Source organism: Microtus ochrogaster, chromosome 6 (assembly GCF_000317375.1).
Source record: "Microtus ochrogaster isolate Prairie Vole_2 chromosome 6, MicOch1.0, whole genome shotgun sequence".
NCBI classification, from domain to species: Eukaryota; Metazoa; Chordata; class Mammalia; order Rodentia; family Cricetidae; genus Microtus; species Microtus ochrogaster.
In genome coordinates, this window is record NC_022013.1 from 54,590,293 (window position 1) to 54,596,545 (window position 6,253).

General features: G+C 39.1%; 1 protein-coding gene across 8 annotated transcripts in view; it reads left to right on the top strand.

Annotated features, from left to right (window-relative positions):
* The window catches only part of Nrg3 (neuregulin 3), a 985,750-nt gene that overhangs the window by 671,041 nt on the left and 308,456 nt on the right, over positions 1-6,253 (top strand). The window lies entirely within an intron of this gene.

Consider the following 6,253-nt stretch of genomic DNA (forward strand, 5'->3'; position numbering starts at 1 on the left):
GTACATAAGGAGAAACAGTCCAGGACCCCTGGGAAAGAAAAATTCTGATTTAAGTGTCTACTGAAGAAAAAAAAATACACACACATACACATACATCCACACACAAAAACAAAACAGTGCTTTGGGCTTCCTGAGCTAAAACGGTATGGTTGGCATGTGGGCAAGACCAGGTAGCAAATCCTAGCCTGGGGCTACAGGGTGATTCATGGATGAATGACACAGAAATAACTGCTTCGAGCTCTGCTCTGCACACACATCCTGTGCTATCGGTTGTCCATGGAGGGTTTGCTTATACAAAGAGCTGAGGAGCATCTGTCGACATCATGCAATTGAATCTGATACGCCATGAGAGAAGCTGGGCTCAGGTTATTTGTGGCTGCTAATAATGTCCACTAATGTGAAATATCGCACGGGGAGAGCAAATTGTTCCCGATGACTCCTGTGAGGATGTGCACTCTGGCCAAGAAGTCCACCTGCCATCCGTTTATGCCCTGCCTGCCTGGGCCTATGAGACTTCTGCAAGTCTACAGCTTACCCAGTGTTTTGGACAGATCTCCTCCAAATCGCTCCATTTTCTCAAGCAGGCTACAGCATTATTGTGATTATTTGAGTATAATTGAATTATATTACAAGACTGACATTTGTCTTTGACTCTGGCAGGGAGCTGGCCTCTTTGTCACCATAACCATCAGCCAGCCAGAGCAATGGTGCCAGACACAAATGCCAGGCAGCCTAATCTGATGAAGAGTGGTGTGTGTGTGTGTGTGTATGGATGTGTATGCATTTGTGTGAAAAAATCAGAAAGACCCAGGTGAATTTGTCTCCATGATTTTCAAATGTTGAAATTCTAACTTACACTCCCTCCAAACATGACTAATGATGTAGACAATGTTGTTAAATAGGTGAATGAGTTTAACCGAAGTCCCAAGAGAACTTTCTGTTTCAATATGTAGGTGTCCTTTAAGACATTTTATGGGCCATGCCCAGGACACCACTACCATAATATTTGAAGTGAGCCAAATAAATTCCTTTATTTTATAAGTTTGTCCATGTTCAAGCTTGTTTTAGTAATCTGAAATGAACCAAACCCTTCACCGCCTCTCTAGGGGACAAGATCTAGCAGGTATCATGTCTCATCTTCAGCATTGTTCAATACTAGTGTCCAAATCTTACTTTACCCCGTCAGTGAATTAAGAGCAACATAGAACTCCAAAAGCTATCTAGGAGCTAAACAGATTCCTCATTGGTTAGAAAGCAGGAAAGGAAGCAGGTTGCCAGGAGCCAGACACATTAATTGACCTTGCTTCTTATCAACTCTCTTTCTTCAGAACTTACTCTTGCAAGAAGGAACCCAATCTGAAAGAAAAGAATTCATTCATTCATGAGAAAAAAGTCCCCAAGAACCAATTGCCTTCTGTTAGGCCCAATATAAATGCTTCCCCCATCTCAGCATTGCCACAGTGGGACAACATTTCAAGTGCATGCACCTTTGGGAAGCATACCAAATCTAAAACCCAGCAGGGGAATTCCTGTTCTGACAACTGCTTTGCTTGTGTTGACTCTGTATTTTCTAAATCCACATGGGAATGATTACTCTCCCAAAATACAGAGTTTCCAATTAAAAAAAATCATGAACACAGGTTATTTAATTTCAGTTGACTATGAAGTAAAAGTGATGGGATTGTCTTGAAGCAGTTTATAATGGGGTGAGGAAGCAAAAATCTCATTTAATCCTTGTGGAAGACCTAAGAGGAAGCTGCCTTTCTTAGCTCCCCTTCCGAAAAGATGAGGTGGAAGATCACTTAATTCTCAAGGTCACAAAGCAACTGAGAATTGTAGTGAGTCTGCGTGTTCTGGCATGCCTGACACAGGTCTGTATTTTCTTCCGCCAAAGGCTGCTGCAAAGCTGCTACCTCCTAAGGAGTCCATATGTCTTCCTTGTTTCCTGAGCATCTTAGCCAGGAGTAGGTGAAGCAGAACCCAAGAGCTAGCTATGGTGCTTACCACCTCAAGATACATGTAGCCACAGGATGTGAGATGGAAAGAAAACATTTTACTTTCCTCTCCATTCTGCATCCAGAGACAGGGAAAATGATCAGGGGCGGAGAACCAGGTGAATATGTGTCCCATCCGTGCAGAGGGAACTTTATAGACATATGATGTTACCTTCTTCTGCAGTTGCGTTTCCTTTTGCTAAAGTTTAACCTCACATATTTTGAAGGAACAGCTAGGCAGCCCATGAAAAAGTTCTCAGTGCTAATTGTCATAATGAAGGTACTTGCTATGGTTCTACCTTCTCCTGGCTTTTAAGCCAACTTTCCTCTTATGACAAAAACTTGTAGCTCTCTGAAAATTACACCATGACCCTCATAGTGTAGGGATTGAAGGGAAGCATAGCTCATCAAAGATAAACACAATGTCCATCACTTTCACCCCAACCCCCTCTTTTTCTGGATTCTTTAGAGTTAAAATGAGATTTTGCAATCTTACATTACATTCAAATGCCCTGGACTCTCTCGATGACAAGACATTGGAGTTTTGCAACACTCTTCTTCCTCCAGCTCTTCCTGTCTTTCTGTCTCTTCCTTAGCAATGTTTTTTGAACCTTAAAAAGAGAGGACTGCTGATAACAACATCTCATTTAGGAATTTATTCTTTATACCGTGATCAGTTTGGCCTCTCAGTGTTGAATGCTGCCCACAAAAAGAAATGTCTCTCACCAAGACTACAGGTAGCTCTGTTTTTTTGATGTAAGCATAAATATTTGACAACATGACCTTTTAGCAAAATAGCAATAAGAGGTTTTACCTAAGAGCCTATGAGATTCCCAACCATGGGCTTTTCACCAGGATTACAGTACAAAGCATGAAATTCCCATGTGTAGAGAAAGTACCAAATCCAATCAGAAATGGTTACTGAATAACAGTCGTGCCATTATTGTATCAGTGGCACATCTTGGCTGGAGCTCAGAATTGTAGCATTCAGGACTCAGTGCTTGTGTAAAACTGCTGATGTGTTTTCTCTTCCAGCAGCCTGTAGAAACTATCAACTTTAGGCCTAATAAAAGCTAGGCTAGCGTATAGGCAGAAGGCTGCTTATCTGTTCCCAGCCTCCCAGACCCGAAATAATTACACAGAAACTATAACAATTACATCACTGGTTGGCCAATAGTTTAGGCATATTCCTGGCTAACTCTTATATCTTAAATTAACCCATTTCTTTTAATCTGTGTATCACTACATGGTTGTGGCCTACCAGTAGTTCCCACCAGTGTCTGTCTCCTGTGAAGGCTACATAGCATCTCTCTGACTCCACCTACTCTCTCTATATATCTGTGTTCAACTTTTCTACCTGGCTTTACTGTGTTAAGCCATTGCCCAAGAGCAGTTTCTTTATTAACCAATGGCAACAAAACATATTCAGAGCATACATAGGGAATCCCACATCCATAATGGATTATTTTAATAAGCTTTGAGTTTCTAAATTTTATTTGACTAAGATCAGTGATTCACCCAAGATTCCATAAATTTCTATGACAATGTCCATCAGGATCTGGTCATTTTATTGTTTCTCTTTTCTCTCCTTAGGGAGGAGAACATAGAAAATTGACACTGGTTGGCACCTCTTTATTTACTATGGCCTTGAGTATCTGCCTAGACTACCCTTTCCAATTCTATTTAGCCCATCTGCCACTCTCCATGATGGTCTCTAAGGCAGATTTATTTTCTGCCTTGTCAAATTTTCAGAATTGCTCCTGCTCCTTATTTATTAATCCACCCCACACTTGAATGTCTTCTCCTTCAATGGCATTTATGAGATGTAGGGCATCATTATACAGTTTTAGATGACTGACAGGGCTCAGCAGTCTGGAAAGAGCTCCCAAACACCCTCCACAATGCCAAGGAGACAGATAAGTCTAGCATGTTTTGCAAAGCGGGAAGGAAATGAAGGAGACATAAATCTTCAACATAAGTTTCTTTTTTTTTCTTTCTAAAATAAGGGTTTGGTGAACAGTACTAGCCCTTGGATGCTACAATTATGATGTCCCAGGCAAGATGTGCCCACTGACACAACAATGGCATTACTGTTATGAGGAAACTATATCTGCTTGTATTTGAAAAATTTCCCACAAAAGGTAATTTCATGACTGATAAATAGGGCTTGAAAATACATGTAAATATTAAAAATGTATAATGCCTGCTCAATATTTTATGATACATTATGAAAATAAAGCCATGCTAAGGATCCCAGCTGCAGTCAATAGAACTCACCGTAGGCTACATACACGGCACATTTTGTTCCTCGTATGTGCGCGTCCTTAGAGAGAGGTTAATTTTCACCTTAACTGTGATGTTTTTCTGGTGTCAAAATCTAGTAATCCACATCCTGAAACACAAGCAATTAAGTCACAGTGAGTTATCTCTGTGCCTGAGAAATGTATGGAACTTCACACCCTATCTCATACAACTGCTGGTATAAGTCAAGAATAAAATATTTGTCAATAAAATATGTTGATTAATATTTAAATTCAGAGTTTAATATTACCAAACTCTAAATAGTTGTACATCTAATTTACCATTTATTTTATTTAAATACATAAATATGTGCACATATACACACATATATCTGTATATTTATAACATATATAGCACATAATATGTTCACTTTTACAATAATAGTAACATTGTGTTGACACATTTTCATCAACAATATGTGTATTTGAGTGATTATCCAATTCTTAACAGATGAGGCTCAGGTCAGCCCTTAGGAAATGCAAATATCTTCCTAATTTCAAAAAAGACTAGTATATAAATTATGTGTATTTATTATTGTATTGTGCACACTTCTATATATATCAAAAAATACATATCAGTAAGTTAAAAGGATCTTAAAGGTCTTCCCTACTGCATGAAAGGCAGATGTGATATGGGTACACTTTGCAGGACTAGTACATAGTATACCAGTTCCTAATTCATCTGTGGGTCTCTCATACTCCAGGAGAAGTATTCATAAATGACTCGAAGACAAGGAAATCATGTCTCTCATCACTAATCCCTCACATAGCTGCAAAGAATGGAGCAGAGGATGTTGCAATTTTTGTACCTAGCCCATTTACCCATTAACCTACTAACTTTTGTCTTAACAAAATTAAATAGAAAATAGAGCCACATATCATCAATTAACATTTATATGAGAGAATAATGCTTCTATTATCCAGAATCGTAATATAGCTTTCTTAATTCCAACACTGATTTATGTGGAACCTTAACTAATTTGTTCATCATGTAAAGGCATGAGGAAGAAAGTTAAAAATTATTCAAAAATGGCATTTTTTAGTTTTGGAAGCAAATGTTCAGTGACAGGCAATCCTTGTGTGTGTGCGTATGATCAGATCCAGAACCTTGTGCATGATATATCTTTGATCTACAACTAACCTATACCCTGTAGGCCCAGGCAGTCTTTTTTAATAGGAGCACTCAATGAGAAGATCACAGACTATTTCAGCCACTGTTTCCCATCTGTCTGATCTCTGCAAGGCAGAGCAGATGTAAATGGTAGAGTTCTGAGCCATTCAATTACATTTCATGCACCACTGGCCCAAACATTTCTCTAACACTTATCTGCGTTGGGAACAGATGTGCGAATGTCAAAAAGCATTTCCAAATTAAATATGGAAGCATATTGTGTGTTGATTAAAATGACCACAATATATGCAAATGGTAAAATGTGTCACCACTGTAGCAAGAACCCTGATGCAGAAAGAGAGAGCATGATTATGTATTTCTGTTTTGTAACTTGTATGGTCCCAGAAGATTATGAAAATCCACGGTGTCAATCATGCAATGGAATTATGAGCTTCCTACTATGTGGAAAACACCAGTGCAGAGCTAATTGGTTTGGGCTGTGTCTGCCTTTCCTTTTGCTGATACATGAAATCTTGGTAAAATGGCTACATCTGTGAGGGTCTGTGTACGTAGGTCAGTTGCCAGCACTGAGGCTGATGGGACCAACATTTTGGACTCTGAATTACCAGTACCACATCAGCAGGTGACTGTTCCTCTGAATCACAGATCGACTCAATCTGAGGATTACTGATTAATAGCCAATCAATGTATTGGATCCGTATTATTGACTAAATCAGTTTTATATGTTATTTTAGATATGCAGGTGTGATATAGGAAAAGGGAAAGAAAGTTAACCATGAATAATCTATCAATGTTATGGGCCCTGGGAAGAGTAGAAATCCATGTGC